The following is a 21,515-nucleotide window of genomic DNA, read 5'->3' as shown; positions in this document are numbered from 1 at the left end:
TGTGAATCCGCATCTCCCTGGGATGACTCGAATCACAAGATTGCGTGTGTTATCACGTGTTTCTAATTTTGTTTTAATTAGCATGTCTGTTTGTAAGGATCTCAAAATTTCTGTGTGTGTTTGAGTCCAATTGGATCTTTTAAAATCTGGTTTTATCAGATCATAAAGGGGTTTGACCCTTTCTGCGTAATTTGCAATGTATGTTCTTCCGAAATTTAGGAAGCCTAGAATCGACTGTAGGTTTTTTAGTGTTCTAGGTGCTTGGATTACGGCACATTTCTCTAGGAAATTGTCAGCCAGGCTTTTGCCTTCACTTGATAATTCATATCCTGAGAACAGGACTGTCAGATGGGCAATTCTGGATTTTTTAAAGTTGAATTTGTAACCCTCTGCTGCGAACCCAAGTATTATGGTGTTCACTCTCTTCAAGTGAGTCTCCAAGTCATCATCTGTTAAGTAAATGTCGTCGACATAAGATAGTGCTTCATCATCATATATTTGTAGTAATTCTGTTACTCTCGCTGAGAATACTCCCGGGCTGTTCTTGTACCCCTGGGCTAACCGACAGAATTGTTTTTGAGTGCCATTTATTGAGAACGCAGACAAATATCTGCTCTCTGGTGCTATGTTTTGACAAAAGAATCCATTAGAGATGTCTAATGTTGTTTTGTATTTTTTGCGCACTATGTTATTCATTAGTGCAGCACTATGCGAATTTTGCACTGCAAAAGTTTTGCAACATGTGTTAAGGTGTCGGTAATCCAAAACTAGACGATATGAATTGTCTGGTTTGGAGACCGGAAACAAAGGGTTGTTCATTTGTGAGGTGCAAGTTTCAATCACCCCCTGGTATTCTAGCTGATCTAGTATTTCTTTTACCTGTTTTTTAGCTTCTTGCTTAATTGGGTACTGCCTTTGTGCAGTAGGTTGTGATTTTAACTGGATTTTGTGAGGAGGAGAGTCCTCATCCCATCCCCCGTGATTTTTATATAAAGCAGGAGCTAGAGCCACTGCCCACTTTCTAGCAAGTGTGTATTTTTTATGAATTGGGATATGATTTGAGAAGGCAGGCATAATTACTTCTTCGCCATGAGGGCAATCCCTGACAAACTCTGGTGGCCAGTCTTTTTCAGCTAGAAGGATATCATAGCCCTTGGAGAGATTATCCCAAAATAGTCCCCTTATTTTTCTAGTCTTATCTCCCTCTATACGTAATGTTATTTCGTATATTTTGTGAGGTTTGCTCACTCTGGTGTCTGCAGTTTCCACTTGAAGATATTCATTCGTGTCCACTGTCTCCAGATGATTCATAAGGACTTTGCGAGCTATGCTCACTTCTGCTGCGCTGTCTAGCATTGTCTGAGCCCATTCCCCGTTTTTCAGTTGTGTCCTCAGAATTCTCGGCATTGTTAACTATTTTAATGCTGGCTACCTTCTTCTTTGGAAATTGTAATTTCTTTTTTAGCTGAGCAGGTTCCTTGTCTTTGGACTTGGCGTGCTCTTCTCTTTGTTCTGATCGTCCTCTTCTTTCCGATTTCTGCGAGGAAGTCTGAAAAGATTGAGAGGGACGTGTATCAATGTCTTGATATCTATCAGGCTTTTTTATATTATCCCTATTTCTAAGGTTATATCTTTTCCCAGAGGGGTCACTCTGGGGTGACCTGTGTCTTTGGTTCGGAGATTTCTCTCTTCGCCTAGGAGACCTTCCTCTGGACTGGAATTTCTTTTCTTTGGGATTGGATTGTTTGTTTCCATCCCAGCTCTTTTTCTGTGATGTTGAATTATTATTAAAAAATATTTTTTCAGGACTTTCAATTAGTTGTGGTTTTACTGGTATTCCACCTAAACTATCTCTACCTAGTTCCTCATAGGATTTTTCTATGATTCTGGCAATTTCAGCTGGTTGGTCTGCTATATCTGTTTCCTTTAACCTCTGGCGGATCGCCACATTTGCTGCTTCTCCCTTTATGTTGGCTAATAATATAGCCGAGACCTGCTTGAAGTCTTTTAGTAATTTCATACCAAGAGTTAAAGCGGGTTCTGGACCGTATTCGTCTTGAATTTGTTTTAGCACATCTGGTATTACCGAAATGGATGGAACACCGTGCGTTTTTGTGTAGATGGAAGCAAAGACTGTACCCCAAGTGTCACAGTCCTCAATGTGTGGTGCGATTCCCATTGGAAGACAGATAGTCAGAATCCTGTGCTTTTCTAGCGGGGTGGTGTCTGGAAACACCGCCTCTATTTGGGTGATTTTCTGCGCTAGCCAGAATGGTATTTGTTCCCGTTTAGCCGGTACTTTACCTAGGCAGGACTGGATGTTCTGTGGTGTAATTTTATTTGTGTTCCCCTGGTGAGGGGTTAGCTGTGGGAGTTTAATCGCTGGCTGAATTGTTGAAGTCCGCATCACATACTGGACTAATTTGTCTATGTATTTTTATTAATTGTTTTAGCTGTGTTAATAGGTTAGTTGCAGACATCCCGTCGATGTCTGGATGTGGTGTGTATCCGGCTAGGACCGGCCACGTTGCTCCTGGTCTACCTAAAGGACCGAGCCTGGTGATGTGATTATTATGTTTTAGGGCGCCATCAAATAAGAGCAAATGCTCTTGAAATTTGAGTGGTACTTCCACCTCCTCGAAAGGAGTGTACGTTTCAGGAGGTTCCTCTATTTTGTAATAGTGGAAGTACTTTGTTACAGAATTTGCTGCTGGAAAATTTATCCATGAATAGTATACCTCTGTCTGCCGATATTCGTGTGCCTCAATTACGAATATGACTGTACCACCTCTAGGTGTTAGTCCATTTTCTATAAGTTTTATGGTTATAGATTTCCTTTTAATGAGTATTATATCCGGGTCTGCTTCCTGTATGGTAGCATCAGCTGCTGCGAGTTCAGTTGCTAATCTAACTGCCTCTCTTTCTTCATCACTGTCTACCATTTTACCGACAGGATGGTTATTTTGTTTGTTTGCAGATCAGGTTTCTTATGGAAACAAAGATTAGATGCACAATATTTTGGAACAGTGTATCCTTCAACGTTGACTATACCAAGAACCATACATAGGAGTTCCCTCCTGCGAGGTCTGGCGGATATGACCTTTTACCCACTCCAGACGTCTTTGGAGTATTATGGGAGAAAGGGGTCTGAGTGAGAAAGCACGACTGAGTTACTTTAAATGTCTTACGTTAGTTTTATCGCCCTTTCCAAACGCGTTGGGCGCCATGTAGTGTAGTTCCTATTATCCCAATAGGCTCTGCGCATTGGAATAATACCTTCAATAGTAAAGGCCTAGACCAGACGTTAACTAGGTCTACTACTGACGATATTAGACTTAAAGTTTTGGGTTTGCCAGCTAGCTCAGAGTTCACTAGAAACTTTCTCGAATGTTCAGGAAGGAATTAACTTCCCTGATTAGACAAGAAGGGATTTAGTTTCTGACAACCATAGAACATGACAACTTTGCTCTCCCCTAATCAAGAGTGTATCTCGAGAGTCGTGTGAACAAAAGGCAATTTATTTTACTCAGTCAGTACGTGCATTCTTAGTCTCATCAGAATGTAGAGAAAAGGAAGAGACGGGCGTGTTCAACAAAAAGGTGTTATTTATTGATCAGTCTCTTTTCTCATACAAGAGAAATGGATCGATATTATTGCAATACTTATAGTTAAGTAAAGTGCATACATTAAAAGCAGAAGTATAAAATAATACTGTAAAAACATTGATATGGTTTCTAAGCCATAAGATGTTTTAAAATGAATAAAATATATTATATACACATATACATTTGACTAAACGTACTCAACTGGTGTTTCTAAATACGCCTACCCCGTGTACCTGACCTAAGCCCAATACGTGGGCGGGAATAGAAAGTTACAGTTTAAGTTAAGTTTGTTTTTGCCAAGTGAATAACTAAAGAATTCTCTGCAAGGGGTTGTTCAGTTCTGTACCTGGAATGAAGGATGAATGAGGGATGGTATCTCTCTCTCTGGTCTCGATATTCCAGGCTGCCTGCGAGGGCTACCCGGAAGCGCCGGTGCTGGATCTCTCGGCAGGAGAAAGCAGCGCGTCTCGTTCTCAGCGCGTCAGGAAGGCGGGGCTGTGCCAGCGGGGTCTGCTCTGCTCTGGGCTTCGGCAAGTATGGCTGCTCCGTCTCGTCACCACCGCGTGTGTTTGCATAGGGCAATATCGGTAATATTTATACCTTTAAGGTGCCGAGATTGACGTAAGGATGGACATAGATACGTCAATAAGGATGTCATACGACTTGCTCGTTAGCACATTCTTTTGCTGAAGTTCTCGGTGAAATCAAAACAATGGCCGCAGGGTTTTGCCCAGGTTGTCATAGGTTTGATTTGTTATGAGAACTCCGTATGCCTTATCAGGGGCTGGAGGAATATCGCTTGTCTAATTAGATCGCAAGCGTTATGACCTAATCAGATAACACGTTCCTGTGCCGTAGTGTGACTGCGTCAGATAACGGTATCTGCATCATGGGGGTTTTCTGCCTCATGGGCTGACTGCTAGTTAACTTGTTGGTTTGTTTAACCAGAATAGGGTCAGGAATAGGGGGATCGATTCAGAACCTATAGGAATACATCACACTTTTTCCCCATCAAAAATAGATAGAGCCCACTAGATTCAATTGATTTACTACCACACACCGGGCCCCAGACCTAAACCACAACTGCCAATTGAGCTTGGAATAGGACCATTGCACCAGGATGTCTTTGTACACCAGGGAGGCTCTACGAAGCAGCAAGGAAATTCAGAGGATGTGTTTGGGGGAAGAGTGAGTGATGTAATTATTAAAAATCTGGAGAGGACCCCCATGGGCCATCTATCACCCCATCAATCCTAACAGAATTCACAGGCAAATAATCCCACTTTACCATTCATTGCAAAGCATCCTCCTGCCTTAGCTAGCACTAGCAACCTGGGCAATGACCAAAGTCTGATGGGGCGGGTGGGGACCAATAACTTACAAGAGGTCCTCTCAAGGGCCAGTTCCCCTCTCCCAACCACCACATCCAATGATAGCCATGGCCTACGGTTATTATCCTGGAACATAGCAGGATTCACCTCCAAACTGGATATTCCCGATTTGGGGCTTATCATAGACCAACATGAGTTATGCATGTTCCAGGAAACTTGGGCAAGGGAAGTATCACTCAAATTGGGCTATGTGTCATATAGTATTCCAGCTGACCAGGGGGGCAGGGGTTGACCTTTTGTGGGATTATGTATTTGGGTTGGCGTGCACCTTGACTGTGAGCCCAAACAGATAGAGACGCCATCACGTGACATTCTTTGCATTTTTTTATCCTCAACTACAAAAGTCAGAATTGCTCTGATTAACGTCTACTCACGGCCGGTCTGTCATGGCCAAACCTCCCACACCCTTGAACTCCTGACTACCTTTCTTCTAACAATCTAATTGGATAATTATAGGAGGGGATTTTAACTGCCAGTTTGAACCTCTGAATGGTCTGGCCATAAGTATTTCAAATGAGGAGGATTCAGTCCGGGCTATTCCAAAGCCTAACCTTCCTCCCATACAGGCTTGGACTCCGCTGCACGCACTCACACTTAGGGGCCCATTACGATGTCGGGCGGATCGCCACCGCCATGGTGGCGGTGGTGATCCACCCGACATTCATTCCCGGCCACCACCCATTTCCCCCCCGCCATATTACTATGGCGGGGGGACCGTGGCGGACGTAAACACCGTCCGCCACTTTTCCGCCCCGGTCGCCTTGCGGCCGGGGCGGAACATTTTTAATATGGTGACTGTGTCTATTACACACTGCCAGCCTTATTATGATGGACTTGCAGACATGCCTTTCCGTGGCGGCAATGACGCCAGGGAAAGGCATGCAGAGACTTGTTGTGGGCGCCCTGGGACTCCAGGGGGTGGGGGGTGCACATGGGGGGTACCTATCGTACCCCCCATTTCAAAGTGCAAAATGGCAGGCACCCCGCGGTGCCTGTCATGTTGTGCTTTGAAATGCACAACATGCATTTTTACCATTGCGGCGGGCGGCGCTTTCAGCACCTCCCGCCGCAATGGTAAAAATACAGGATGCGCCCGCCAGTGTGGCGGGCGCATCCTAATGGCCAAGGCGGGACCGCCGCTCCTATGGCGGGCAGTCCCGTTTTGCGCGGGGATGGCGGGCGGGCAAAGTCCGCCCGCCATCCTAATGGACCCCTAAGTCTCTAATTAAGGGCATGTAATGGTCGCTTTGCATTGGATAGCCCCGGGAAGCACACCTTTAATTAATAGACCAGGGCAGGCAGCGATCATAGATTACATCTTAGTTGACATCAAATCATGGCACAGGGTTCTTGAGTTTAAAATCACCCCTCGCCACGAGAGTGATCATAATGCCCTCGTACTAAATGTAACTCCACCACATGACAGAGGTTGTCTCGGTACACCATCACAACCTGATCCCAGTCTAATATTGGTCAATGGAGGGAGGAGAGTACACTGGGGGAACTCTCTCAGTCACAGGACAAGCTTGCTTCCTTATACCAACAAATTATTCCCTTACGTGCTGTAGCATATCAACATTCTGTGACTAATGATACCCCAACCTCCCAAACCAATCCTTTTTTGCATCAGTAGAAAGACTAGGCTGATCAGATAACCACAACATCCATGATACAACGAACACTGTAGGGCAGCCAAGTCAGCCCTCTCAGCCGCTATCAAAACAATCAATAGGCTATAAATTAAGTAAACTAGGGCAATCTACAAAACAGTCATAGCCAAGGCAAAAAGCAGTTGGGAATGTGAAAAATGGGTTACACTTAGAACTGTGCTGGATAATCATGATATGCAGGCATTCTGGAACCTGACTAACACAGGATCGACCAAAGGTAAACCGGCGATATCACCAAATATAGGGGAGGAAGTTGGGTTGGTGTCAACGACCCCCCCCTTATCTAGAGTCAACACATCGGGCATGCTCCTGTTCTCCCTAAAGGAGATCATGGAGGCACTAGGTATGATTTTACTAACAAAGGCGCCAGGGTTGGATAAGATTCCTGGTGACCTATTCCGTTCCGAGCCTTCTGTTTGGGCCCCCTAATTGTGGTCCCTGTTCAACGCCATCCTTCAGGGTATGGCAATTCCCACTACCTGGGCCGGGATGGAAATCATTCCAATATTCAAAAAGAGTTCACCTCTCAGTCCTGCCAAATATCACCCCGTTAGTCATTTAGACGTAAGCCAGAAAATAAACGCACCTGCACTTCTGGGGCGACTCCAGTCCTGGATAGAAGAATGGAATGTACTCACATCCCTCCAAGCTGGGTTTAGGGCCAAAATATCCACTATCAACTACATTTTTAGAATTCAGCTCCTATATTGGTAAACTGTGACTATAGAGGGTGGAAGCCTCTATCTTATATTTGTGGACCATAAATCTGCCTTTGATCTAGTTCCGAGGGACAAATTGTGGGGAATATTATTGGATTTGGGAGCCCCAGGTTAACTCTGCCACAAGATGAAACACCTTCATCAAAGCACTTTCGCTCAAATAAGGTATAGCAAAAACAGAGAACTTTCAGCTCCCTTCCCAGTAGAGAAAGGCATACACCAAGGATGCATCTTGGCCCAACTCTTTTTTCCCCTTTCATAAATGGTTTAATAGAGTCATTGATGGCTGGAAAAGATATTGACGTCCCTAGGTTAGCGAACCACAAGATACCTGCACTGATGTTCGCTGATGATACCCTCTTGCTTTCGAAATCTCCCATGGGTATGCAAAGGGTCCTTGATGCATTCAGTGTCTTCTGTAAAAACAGGGGTCTGGAGATCAATCTCCAGAAAACTAAGTATATGGTTTTTAATGCAAATAAAAGCACTTGTCCAAACCCCTGTCTAGAAGGAAGGGCTCTAGTGAGGGTGTCTATCTTTGAATACTTGAGGATTACAATAGATGAGAAAATGGACTGGGGGGCCCAAATAAAGAAAGTTAGCCTAAAGCGGACCAGTCTTCGGGGTTATTTTAAAGGCATATAATAAGTGCACACATAAAGTGATTGGCCCTGCAACCGAACTCTAGAGGGCACAGGCTAGGGGTGCTGCCTTGTATGGAGCAGAATTATGGGGCCACTGCTCAACCACCCCCTTATTGCGTATAGAGAACTCCTTTGTCAGGCAACGTTTGTGTCTCCCTTCTAGCTCCCCTTTAACTTCCCTTAGAATGGATCTCGGAATTAGCCCCATCCTGGATGAAGTCGCACAAAGACCCTCCTATTTTGGCGACGACTATGGAGCACTCCCGAACTTGCCTCATATAGGGATGAGTTGAGAGAAGTTATGAACCAACAAGATGCAGGGAATCTCCCATGGTTGGCGTATATTAAAACCACCTGCCAGACCCTGGGGAGGGCAAGCTTGTGGAGTTATGCTGAAGAAACATGCACTGTGATTCCCAGAAAGGTACTCCTTGAGAACTATAGAGAATTAAAACTGCTCCAGTTATGGAGGAATTCGCCTGGGTGCCTATCCGTTGGGTTCATGGAAGTAAAAATGCAATATTGGCTAGAATCGGCGCTAGACAACATCCAGCCGCTTCTAGCGAAGAAGCTATTCTCCCATTCAGACACGGGGCTCTCCGGCGCTCCGATCTCTCACCATCAAGTGGTTGGGTGACCTCAGTCTGGATTGTATTTTGTGCGAGAATGTAGAGGAAATTGAAATGCATGTACTCTTCTTCTGCCCTGCCTATAGGAGGCCAAGGTCCCGCTGGCTGGTACAGCTGTGCAGAAACCTGGGGTTCAGACACTGCTATGAGCCTTTAGGCTACTAAAGTATGACACCCAAATCCCCACTGTGTTTCCCATCTCACGTTTTTTGTATTCCATGGGGTATACTTGTAGGGCTATTTAAAGAAGAGTCTATAGGCTAATTTGAGCCCAACATTAGCTATTATGCCTTTCAGAATATGTACCCTCTTCTTTTAATCTGAATGTGTCCTACCATTGCCTCTCCGGTATACTAATATTTTGTATATAACTAATTTTTACAGGAGTTTCATAAGAAGTTTTTAAGAGATTTTAATTTTTACATTTTATCTGATATTGTCATTGTCTTTTTTTAAATGATTGCTATCCCACTACCATTGGACATTTTGCTACATAGTGCACTATTTATGTGTTCTTTAAGATAATTTGCTTGTATGTAATCAATCTTTGTCTCAATACTGGCTTCTTGATAATGCACATGCACTTTATTGTCCTGCTCTATATGGCAAATGTAGAGGTCATGAAAAACAAGTTTACTGCACACTCCTTTGCCTGAGGACGTCCAGAAGAGAAGCCTTCTGTAACTCAAGATCTCTGATAGACTTGCATATCTAACCAAAAAGAGCTATCTATTTACAGATATCTCAAAGGATGCTGCTACAGCTTGTATATAATGTATTGATTTTATGTGCTTTTATGGCCCTTCTGGCCGAAATAAAGATTTTTTGACTGATTGTTAGTCAGACATTTTGATTTTTCTAAAATTCTGTGCATGCCATAGTAACCTATAGGGGCTTTTAGCCAGACTTCATCCATGTGCCTGTTATGTCAGTCATATTTTCCGTCCACCCTCTGCTGTTGTCTGACTTCATTGTGTGGTATATCAAGCATCCTTTTCACAAGGAGCACACCCACATACAAAGTAGTTACCTTTAGTGCCAGGTACTACAATTGGAATATGTGCCTTTTTGGACAAAAAAATATATTTTTCCCTTACTCAAGTTTGTTTTTAGATTGATGAGGGCCCAGGTCGCTTCCTAAACAATAACATTTTGCAAAAACCATGACAGAAAAAAAAAGAATTCCATTGGCAAAAGGCTGGCAGCTCCCATGCATAAGGAACCAAATTTATAGGTAGGAATATATAAATGACATGCAACTTACTCTTTATAAGAGGATTAACATTTTCAAAGACAAACATCGAACCTTGGACTAACAAAATGCTAGGGGTAGAGGAATAAACCTTATGCCCCCCATCCAAGTTCCAATGACACCATAAGTAAACTAACAGCTGGTATAAGTCAGATTAAGGATGTGTTGGAGGGAGGCGGAGTGCAGACCTTCGAGTCACTCCAGAGCAAGTATAAGTTACAGATCTACAAAAAGGGACAAGGAAGTTGAAATCCTACAGCCAGATGTGATTCGCCTCCAGGAATAGCAGATTGATGTGCAGGCGCACGTTGAAGACGTCAAAAAATGGGTCCAGAAGGGTAAACATTCGGATTCAGTGTGTACCGACTTCTGATCTCGAGGAGTATGTACAAGTGCTGTTTCATCACATCTTGCGAATCCTTGAGGAGGCAATTAAACTGGATAGCTGCCACCGGGTCAGGCCCCAGAGGGCGGTGAAGTAACCACCAGCTGACATTCTGGTGTGTGTTTATGACTTTCAAACTAAGGAGGCCCTTTTGTGCAAAGCCCATGATACTCAACCACTCCAGTTTAGGGAACACGCTCCCCAGATATTCCAGGACATAGTGATGATTACACTGCAAAAATATATCAAAAACATAGGGGGGAGGTAGAGCCAATCGCTGGATTCGTGCTCCAATGGTACATGAATAAACAAAAGGAATCCAACTAGTGTTGTGGAGGTTGAGTGATCAAATGGATAATGAAGCACTCAGTGTTTGTAAAAATACCCCTCACACACCAACAGGCCCCTTGGTGTCATGCTTCATCATCGGGGTCTTCGCACCCCTCTATCGGGATGCGGCGTGCTGCGACCTACGGCTACGCGGGAGCACTACAGGTGTTGGCTATGTGTGGTGTCCAGTGTGTGGGTTATGTTTATAAGTGAGTAGGGTGTGCAGTGAAAGTTAAAAAGTACCTGGCGCTAGAGTGAAAAAGAAATTTTATTCTGTGCTCTGGCTGGTACTGTTAAAAGAAAGTGCAGGGTGAGGTCTGACCTGTTATGTTGATGAACAGGACCTCTAGTGTGCTTTTTGTGTCGACATGTTTCGGAGACAGGCTCCTTCTTCAGGACAGGGGCACAAACTCCCTTCCCTACTCACGTCTTTTCTACATAAAAAGTGTATTTACATAAAAAGTGAAAAGTTTTAAATTGGCTAAGTGTGCCTACAGCGGTCTGCTAGAGGCACAATGACTTCTGAAGCTTAATTTGCTGGCTTCATGAGCAAGTGGGACGTCGGGGTGTGGCATCAATGGCTTTAGACTCAGGACGCTCTGGTCACCGTCTTGCCCCGCACGCTGCTCCGCTGATGCTGATGCGGAGCAGCGTGCGGGGCAAGACGGTGACCAGAGCGTCCTGAGTCTAAAGCCATTGATGCCACACCCCGACGTCCCACTTGCTCATGAAGCCAGCAAATTAAGCTTCAGAAGTCATTGTGCCTCTAGCAGACCGCTGTAGGCACACTTAGCCAATTTAAAACTTTTCACTTTTTATGTAAATACACTTTTTATGTAGAAAAGACGTGAGTAGGGAAGGGAGTTTGTGCCCCTGTCCTGAAGAAGGAGCCTGTCTCCGAAACATGTCGACACAAAAAGCACACTAGAGGTCCTGTTCATCAACATAACAGGTCAGACCTCACCCTGCACTTTCTTTTAACAGTACCAGCCAGAGCACAGAATAAAATTTCTTTTTCACTCTAGCGCCAGGTACTTTTTAACTTTCACCGCACACCCTACTCACTTATAAACATAACCCACACACTGGACACCACACATAGCCAACACCTGTAGTGCTCCCGCGTAGCCGTAGGTCGCAGCACGCCGCATCCCGATAGAGGGGTGCGAAGACCCCGATGATGAAGCATGACACCAAGGGGCCTGTTGGTGTGTGAGGGGTATTTTTACAAACACTGAGTGCTTCATTATCCATTTGATCACTCAACCTCCACAACACTAGTTGGATTCCTTTTGTTTATTCATACACTGCAAAAATGGCAGGACTTCCGGCCAGTCACAGCTCATTCTTGGATTTACTACTGCTTGGGCCATCTATTCCACCCCATATTCTACTTTGGGGGCAATACTCACTGGCTAAGATCTTTTTCCGAAGCGTTTAGGATCTTAGGTTTTGAGGACCCACCTCTGGATCTTCATCCTACCTCCATGCGGGTCCTTGAAGGAACTTGTGAAAGGCACAGGAACCGTCCTAAACTAGCCTTTGAGGTTCTCCATCTGGATCTGGACACCATGGTGCATGAAAAGGTGGCAGACCTCCGCTCTCTCACCAGAGACGGAGTTGATTCTGAGGACCCCCGACTCCTGTGTAGTTATGTGAAGAATCCTGCCTCGGTGTGTGGGTCTTGGGTGGCGGGGACGGGAGACGAGGCTCCTTTCTACCTTACTAATGGATGCTCCTGCTGGCACCACTCCGTTACTGATATTTCCAGGTTTGATGGACTATTTACGATATCTTTTGGGTTTCATGGGGTCTGTCCCTTCCTCTTCACAGCGCTATCTTGTGGAAAATTAGTACGGTTTGGTAAACATTATCTGCGCCATCTTGCCTTTTTCCCCGGATGCCACACTTTTTGTCGTGTGCACCCGCCATTTTAGGTGCCTCGATCAGAACCACCCTCTGCACGCCACTGGCCCCCAGCATAGCCCTTCGCCCTCGCAAAGCCCGCACGCTGACAACCCCCACACTCGCATGCCTTGGGTCATAAACCCCCCTTCAACGCAGCTCTGCCTCAGAACCCCATCCTGTTCCCAGCGCGACACCTCCCTTCATTCCTTTTCATGGTCCCAGGCCCTTTGATACCAACCCCCCCCCCCTTTTCCTGTGTGCCCGTTTGTCTTCCTCTTTCCCAGGCCGACACCTAGCTCTGCCGATACTGTTTATTGCCCCTCCCCGTACAGTAGAAAGCTTCCCTCATCAAAGGACCCCCGAGTTGATCAAAGCCCCCACCCTATGAGATCCGATCAAACCCCCACATTCCGTGAATCGGCGGAATGTCCAGCTGCGCGATAATCATCACCTGTTGTGACCGGGGTGGGGACTTCAACTGTAAATGTGTGTGGGAACGGGCCTGTAGGGGAGATTCAGAGGATGTCCTTTCATACTTCAAAGCATTACAAGACTGTGTTACCTGCAATAAAATTCATTTAACTGTGTATAAGAGGCCAGGCCTCAGAGATGCGGTTAGAGCACCTCGTGACGATACTGGCTGTCTGAACTGATGTGTTCTCCTCCGGAGAGAATAAACCTTGTTTCCTGCCTTCCAGTCTCCAGCGCCTGCCTCTTCATTAGTTAATATTTTGTGGGTTAAAGAGGCGATACCGCCGGGCAAATATTGATTGTCCATTGACCTTAGTTTTAACAATTGGCGTCCCAAGCGTGGGGCCCATCAGTGACTCGTGGATCCAGTGGGAGAGGTCCTGACGACAGAGTGAACGACTGCAACGATCGGGAGAGCTCTTGCCCAATAGACCCTCGTCTGGCAGCCGATCATCCGAACTTCACTGGCTCCGAACAGACCTCTCTCGAGTGATCTACGGTCCTGACTGGGAACCATCAGGAGTGCCGCGAGGAATACGAGGAAAGGAGGACGATCGGGCGCTGGATTCGGAAGATAGGAAACTGTCCATACGGTCCGGGTAAGGTCGTATAGACACGACGAATTGCGAAATAGTTGTTTAATTGTTCAGAAAATACTAGTATTACTCTTTGTTGACCTATTTGGAGATTCACTGTCTGCAAACGGAGAAACAGTAGGCTCTTTCTCTTTGCAAACAGTGAAGGATAAGTAACGCAGCCAGCGTGCCTATCTTTCTCCCCCACTGATTGATTATTTATTTACGAATTGTTTTCGGGAGATTCCCTCTCCCACACTGATTAACTGTTTTTTGACCCCGAGCTACTGTTCGTGGATTGTTTTCTGGAGATTCTCTGTCTACAAACAGGAAAGAACAGGTTCCCCTTTGCAGATAGTGAAAGGGTAGAGGACGCAGACCTTTGCGGATCTACTTATTCTTCCCACTGGTCGTTTATTTATTGTTTTGATATTGGTTCATGAGGTATTCACTGCCTGCAAACAACGTAGAATAGAAATATTCTGTCTAGTCTTTGCACGCAGTGATAAGATAGGCAGTGCTGACTTTTTGTCCTCTTCGCGAGCCGTCATGTCTGTCTTCTCCCCACTGGTCGATAGTTGGTTCAGCCCGGACCGTTTATTAGAGGTGGATCATCTAGCTCCACTGAAGGCACCCCTAATAAAGACATGTTCATAAACTATGGATTAGTTACCATAGCCTATAGTAAACTGTGGCACAGGTATACCAAAGAAAATCAAGAGAAACAGTGGCCACTTATAGGATCCTTCGATCTTGATAAAATAGAAACATTAGAAATAGCCCTTCGTAATAATAAGACAACGCCTATTATGCTCGACAGTCTCGGTATGTGGCGCAAAGAAGCAATGCAACGAAAGAAAAGAGACGAGGACAGAGTAGGTAAAGGAATATATCAACAGGACAACCCCAGGACACAACGACCCGAAAGTAATCCCCCGACACTGCGCACAGGGCGACCAGACTTAGGGCAAAACCAATGTGCTTTTTTTAAATATGCCGGGCACTGGAAAGCCCAATGTCCGACTCTACTGAACGAGAGTAGGAGCAGAGGGCCGACAGGAATAACAGGCCGGCAGAAAAGGGAAAAGGCGCGAGACAAAGATGAATCAGACCGACATGGACAGGCCAGATAGAACCACCACGTTCGATTATGCCCGATGGCACAGATTTCGCCAGGCCGATTTCAGCGACATGTTCGAGTCCTCATAGATCAAACAACGCTAAGACGGGAAACCCAGTCTAGCTCTAAATTAACCACGACAAACCCCGAATACCAGTTGCCAAAGGCGTAAGTGCGTACAATCAAAACCACCAGAAAAAGGCAGCCAACGAATAAAAAGACAAGAAACAGGTAAAAAGAACTCAGAACAATAAGTATGCGCAGCATACAGAAAAAGATAATTATGGCCAATAACTGTTTTATGTTTGTCTTGGGTCTTTGTATATAATACTTGTACTGTCTCCCCGTCTGAGTTTGTGTGTACGTGATGCATGAATCTACGTCATCCCTCTGCCTGTGTTTCCGTGTTACTTAACTTCTGTTATCAGAAGCTTTAGCATGAAACAACCTGGAAAGAAAGGAATGGGAAAACGAAATCAGTAGGCCACTGATGAACATGAACTTTTATTTAACATAACGAGCAAGAAACAATAACAATACGTAATAATAACACCTATTAATGCCCTAACAACAGGAAACGTTAGAAACAAGAACGGTAAACTGTAGAAAATGAAAGTCAGCAGAACACCCCCCCACTCTGGAAACTTCCAAGGTGGGGCAGGGTTGCGGCTACGCCCAGCCGGCAGCAACCCATATAAGGCGGGTCCTGCTGCCAACAGTCGGCCAGGAAATCATAACAAAGGGTGGAGCCGGAGGAGAGACAGGGGCCAGCGGGACCCAGCCAGGGGATCGCCTTGACCACACTGGAGAGTTGTAAGGGGGGGAATGTCTATGTCCTCGACCCTCCTCTCTCTCTCTCCCAGTCCGGCCGCGGTGGCACGTGAGAGTTGCAGATAGTCCCGCCACATGCTCCCCCGGTCCGGCCACCAATGGCCGGGGACTGGGGCCAACTGGATCCGGCTGCAGCCGATGAGCCAAGGAACCCGTTCATGGGGCCAGAGCAAGGGGCGTCCGGCCGACATCCACCGGAAGCCCGGCCCAGAGACGGACGGGACATTTTTTCCTTTTCTCCTCCGTAATGGCAGCGACAACGCGCCAGGCGCCACTTCTTTCTTTTCTCCTCCGTAATGGCGGCAGCAACACGCCAGGCGCCACTTCTTTCTTGAATAATGGCTGCGACAACTCTGGAGGGGGGATGTCTTGTACATACCTCCGCGAAAATTAGTCCAGGTCGGGCTGGGAGGGAGAGGCGACGCGGACGAGCCTCTCCCACCTCCACGAATAGGAGGCTTCCCAGCCCCAGTCCGGCCATCACAAATACCTCTGCAGAAATTTGTCCAGGTTGGGCTGGGAGGGAGAGGCGACGCGGACGAGCCTCTCCCACCTCCACGGGTAGGAGGCTTCCCAGCCCCCGGCCCGGCACCGAAATCCTCCAGCCGGGCGGCGCCGATCAACGGTGCCGATACTTGCGCAGCACCGAACATGCAACGGTGCCGATACTTGCGCAGCACCGAACATGCAACGGTGCCGATACTTGCGCAGCACCGAACATGCAACGGTGCCGATACTTGCGCAGCACCGAACGTGCAACGGCTGCGCCAATACTCGCACAGCACCGAACATGCACCGCAGGTGGCCATACTTCCGCAGCACTGGACATGGGTTCACTCCAAAAGGTCTCCTCCACTCTTGCAGACTCGACAAAGGGCGGCTGCTGCAGGCCTCAAAATGGCGTCTGGGCCCCCTGGAAGGCGGGTCTAGGCCGCTAGAGTAACTTTGACCAGCAATACAACTCGGACGCTTGTCCACCGGGGCACGAGCCCCCACCTCCGACAGCATCCCCACAGCCTTGAAGATTCTACAAAAGTCCCAGGAGCCCTCGGCCCCTGCCGGCTCCCGGTGAGGAACGACTGCCTTGGTCGCTAACGAAAATAACCACGACATAGCCACCCCTTCTGTTAGCACGAGTGTTTGAACTGCCGAAGAGGACTCTGGTCCAACCGCCGGTTATGGGAAACATTTTGTCTCTGATGCTACTTCCGGACTAACCCGGCCCCGCCCAAAATGGCGCCGGAATCAATGAGAACTTTCGAACGCCTCGTGGTGTTTTTTAGCTAAAAAGACTCGATGTTCTGAAATATGTATATGATCCTTTGTACACTTGACGAAAAAGAGGGAGGGTTCACTCGACGAACATGTAAAAGGGTCCCGTGAAAAATGTTTTTTTCAAATGTACAATTTATTATGATGTTTATTGTAGCCGATACATAACCTCGCTTACGACACACACCCACGGTATACATATAGGAAATTTGATTGCAACTAGTCCAACTGTACTGCCAACTATGAAATGAATGCCCCTTGATCCCTCAACTATCGATAGACATTTTAGTTCCCTGCAAATGAATGAATAAGCCTTTTTTAATATTTTTATATATTCCCAATACTGCAAAATAACCCCCCTACTGTACGCACTTTAGCCATTGCCGTGCCCGGCCAAATACGATTGCACTGTCATATCTACATGCTGAACGATTGTGCAAATAAAGGTTTTCCGAACTATGAAATGGGTATTGCATGCTTTTTTTTTTTTTTGAAAAATGTGGGGTCAGCGGGAGAGTTTTTTGTGCACCCTGCTTTGTTCTCTTTTTAAGGTTATTAGAAGATGGTTGCTCAGCTCCAGAGGGAGGATCGAATCTAAGACACGATACTCTGCCTCCAAGTATGCGACTGGCTCTGGAACTAACGCATGGAGAAGGACCTCGACTTCTGAGGACGGGTAACGCGAAGGGGTGTAAATGATAGAACGTTATGAAGGTACAACACTCAAAGGTACTAGGGAACAGAGTTGGCCGAAGAGCTGGTATGCCTTAGACCATCACAGCATTGGAAAAGATTTAAGGGCCCCGATAGCTAGATACATCTACCAACTATATACCCCGCACTAAGAGCCCCTGATTTTTAACGTTTCCCTACACACGACCTATAAGGACACACTGCCCCTTCCCCCCCCCCCTGGCTTCAGAAACCAAGACCCCAGGGATTCTATCCCGAGGGGACAAGACGAGTATGAGGTAAGTAAAGAACTTTCGTGCCCATGCATTTGAAATGCGCGAATGTTGTCCCCCTCCCTTCCCTTCTTTTCCTCCCCCTACAGGTTACACTGGAGATCACGACCGAGGTATGGTGAAGATCTGAAGCCCCGCCATGTCTGATACACGAAGCGGACTAACGTTGCCAGATGGCACCTAAGCACACCCACAAACTGCTCTTGTAACGAAAGAGCTAATAAGTTGTATAATATGATAAAACACGGTCACCCCTAATCCGTGTTGCGTGAATGGGCACGTGTCACGTATGTCTGAAAACACGGTCACCCCTAATCCGTGCTGTGCGAATGGACACGTGTCACGTATGTCTGAAACTATGAGAACATGTTTTTGTGCGACTGAGGCGCTGACTTGACTGGTCGGCGGACCGAGAGTGCGAGAAGTGCGATACAATGGTGTCTTTTACTCAATGCATGCCCCCTCTATCCTGCCTAATGCTCGTCCGTCCCAAACTGCATGCTTTCGAAATTCTAACACGGACCCGTAAATGTCTTATGTTGTGTAGTGCGCTGAATAGCCTATCTTAATACACGGCCACTCCCCATGTCGCACGTGTACTATTTAGCCTATTGTTGCACATCTCTCTCTCTCTCTCTCTCTCTCCCCTCCACACTCTCACTCTTCCGAACGACTAGCACCAAAATTGGCAAACCGCCACCCCTAGTGCACCCCCCAATTGGCTCCAAATACCGCAAGTATTTGCACAAAATTTGTCTTAAATATAATCACCCTGATGCCGTGTCACTACCTCTCCTTTCTGCTAAATATTGATGAAACCTAGAATTGGCCAAACGAGAAAGGACAGGTAAGACGACTAAGGTTCCCTAATCTGGCCCGTAATAAGGGAACTACATGTCAGTGGCTTCTAAAAAAATTGCCTCAGGATAATGCGACCTTCCCCATCCCGAATTGCCGCAATCCCCGAACAGTAAAAAGTGATCGAAACATCCCCGTCTTCCCAGAACCCCCTCAGTTTTGTATCAGCTGCCCCGGACGAGAGTTTTTAAAATGTCCCCCACCCCCTGTTGTAGGAAACAAGTCGACTTACAACTAACACGGGCCAGCCGTTGTTCCTAGAAATGATCTGTTGGTGAGCAAGCTACGGAGTTTTAGAATTTGAGAAATGTCACTGAACGCTTACCAACTGAACTATGGCCTTCTGCTAAATAACGCCCTTATGACACAAAGCAAGATGACAGTCCCTAACCACAGTTTGCTATGTCCCTAGTTGTTTCCATAAGACCCCGGTTTTTTATATAAAAGTAATAAGGTTGTAAGAGGCTATGTAGGAACTAGACTGATGTTTGCGAAGTTAAAGATTAGGCCGAAATGAAGAAATCGTTGCAATTAACCCTGTTGAAAGTAAAATGTTTAGCTGAAAGGTAGGATACATTTATAGGATGGAAAAATGTTTAGCCTATGTTCGTCCCTCAGAAAGATACCCATCAGACCATGGTGATAGCACGTTGCACTTTTAAAAAAATATAAGGTCCTGGAGAACGGTATAGCTTTGTAGGGCACGTACTAGGAAGGTGGGTCTCTGTCAGAAGATCTGACGTAACTGTAATACACAAAATACGATGAATAGGCACCAGATTCCGTACCACGACAATGAATGTAACGCCAACCAGCACCAAAGAAATAGTTACGAAGGAAAGTTATAGGAAATCCAACGAGCCCATCATCAATTATTTATATGATGGTTGTGAACCCCAATGTAACGGATGTTTCTCATTTGCGTGGAGCTGGGAGAGAAATAGACTTATGTGATTACCTTCCTCTGCCAATTCTCTAAAGACTGTCTTTTCAAACTCATTTAAGGGTACTGCTGTCGGAGGAAAGAGAGACCGGATGTGGGAGCACGTGGCCTGACTACAGATCGTGGAACATCTGCGACATTGGCCAAGGCGAGACCGCGATAGAAAGGAGTTGCAGGACGAGGCACTGTTTCCGACAAAATGAGAGGAAAGGGCTGACCTGATGCCCCTGCTCAATGTTCAACGTGTGCCGAAAAGTCCCCGCTCTCTGAATTCGGTCATGAGCCCGCCTACCTGAAATTTTCCGTCCCCCTGGTCTGTTCCCGATTTGGCCCTGCTCCATCCCCCCTTTTTTCTCCGACCTACCCTATGGACTACTTACACACACTCTTCTTCCACCTGAACTTTTTGACAATCGACTCCAAAGGACACAGGGCGAAAAGGACCTTCTTGACCAGGAAAACGAGGAGAAGATCATGCCCTGCAACGCGGAGCTCAGAAGAGAGCTGGACTCATCGCTCCACCGTGCCAACAGAAGACGACAAGGAATGCTGAGAACTCACTAATAACGGTCCATGACAATAGGACCTCCCCTTCGAACAATGGCGCCTCTGATTATCGTTTTTACTACGTCTCATTTCTCTCCCAGCCACCATTGTATTGATCATGCTCCAACTAAAAAATGAACAGAACTTACATATGTAATAACCTATCAGTTCACATTCCGAATGACTACAAGTATCTATGAAATGTACTCAATGATCACACTACAGAATCGTTTTGTCCGATATTGCATTACTATGACCTTCCTGCAAACGAGTTTTATCGATAGACCCGCCTCCTAAGACGAGATATTTTAAATGTGATGTTTATAGCTTCTTCACCTGGGTTCCCATTTCTTTACTTATGACCGCCACAGTAGACATGGATAGGAAATAGGCCAGCAAGATGTCTTGGATATGTTAAAGGGAGGACTGTGGAAAATTAGTACGGTTTGGTAAACATTATCTGCGCCATCTTGCCTTTTTCCCCGGATGCCACACTTTTTGTCGTGTGCACCCGCCATTTTAGGTGCCTCGATCAGAACCACCCTCTGCACGCCACTGGCCCCCAGCATAGCCCTTCGCCCTCGCAAAGCCCGCACGCTGACAACCCCCACACTCGCATGCCTTGGGTCATAAACCCCCCTTCAACGCAGCTCTGCCTCAGAACCCCATCCTGTTCCCAGCGCGACACCTCCCTTCATTCCTTTTCATGGTCCCAGGCCCTTTGATACCAACCCCCCCCCCCTTTTCCTGTGTGCCCGTTTGTCTTCCTCTTTCCCAGGCCGACACCTAGCTCTGCCGATACTGTTTATTGCCCCTCCCCGTACAGTAGAAAGCTTCCCTCATCAAAGGACCCCCGAGTTGATCAAAGCCCCCACCCTATGAGATCCGATCAAACCCCCACATTCCGTGAATCGGCGGAATGTCCAGCTGCGCGATAATCATCACCTGTTGTGACCGGGGTGGGGACTTCAACTGTAAATGTGTGTGGGAACGGGCCTGTAGGGGAGATTCAGAGGATGTCCTTTCATACTTCAAAGCATTACAAGACTGTGTTACCTGCAATAAAATTCATTTAACTGTGTATAAGAGGCCAGGCCTCAGAGATGCGGTTAGAGCACCTTGTGACGATACTGGCTGTCTGAACTGATGTGTTCTCCTCCAGAGAGAATAAACCTTGTTTCCTGCCTTCCAGTCTCCAGCGCCTGCCTCTTCATTAGTTAATATTTTGTGGGTTAAAGAGGCGATACCGCCGGGCAAATATTGATTGTCCATTGACCTTAGTTTTAACAATCTTTGCTAACCCATGTCATATCATGGGCTTAGTACCTACCTACTGATCTTATTGAGACTTAGCAACACCTCACACACTTCGGGTAGGGCTCCTCTCATCACATTACCCAC

The sequence above is a fragment of the Lissotriton helveticus genome, chromosome 6 (assembly GCF_964261635.1).
Source record: "Lissotriton helveticus chromosome 6, aLisHel1.1, whole genome shotgun sequence".
Lineage (NCBI taxonomy): Eukaryota > Metazoa > Chordata > Amphibia > Caudata > Salamandridae > Lissotriton > Lissotriton helveticus.
The sequence above is the reverse complement of the archived record's forward strand: the minus strand, read 5'-3'. Positions refer to the sequence as shown.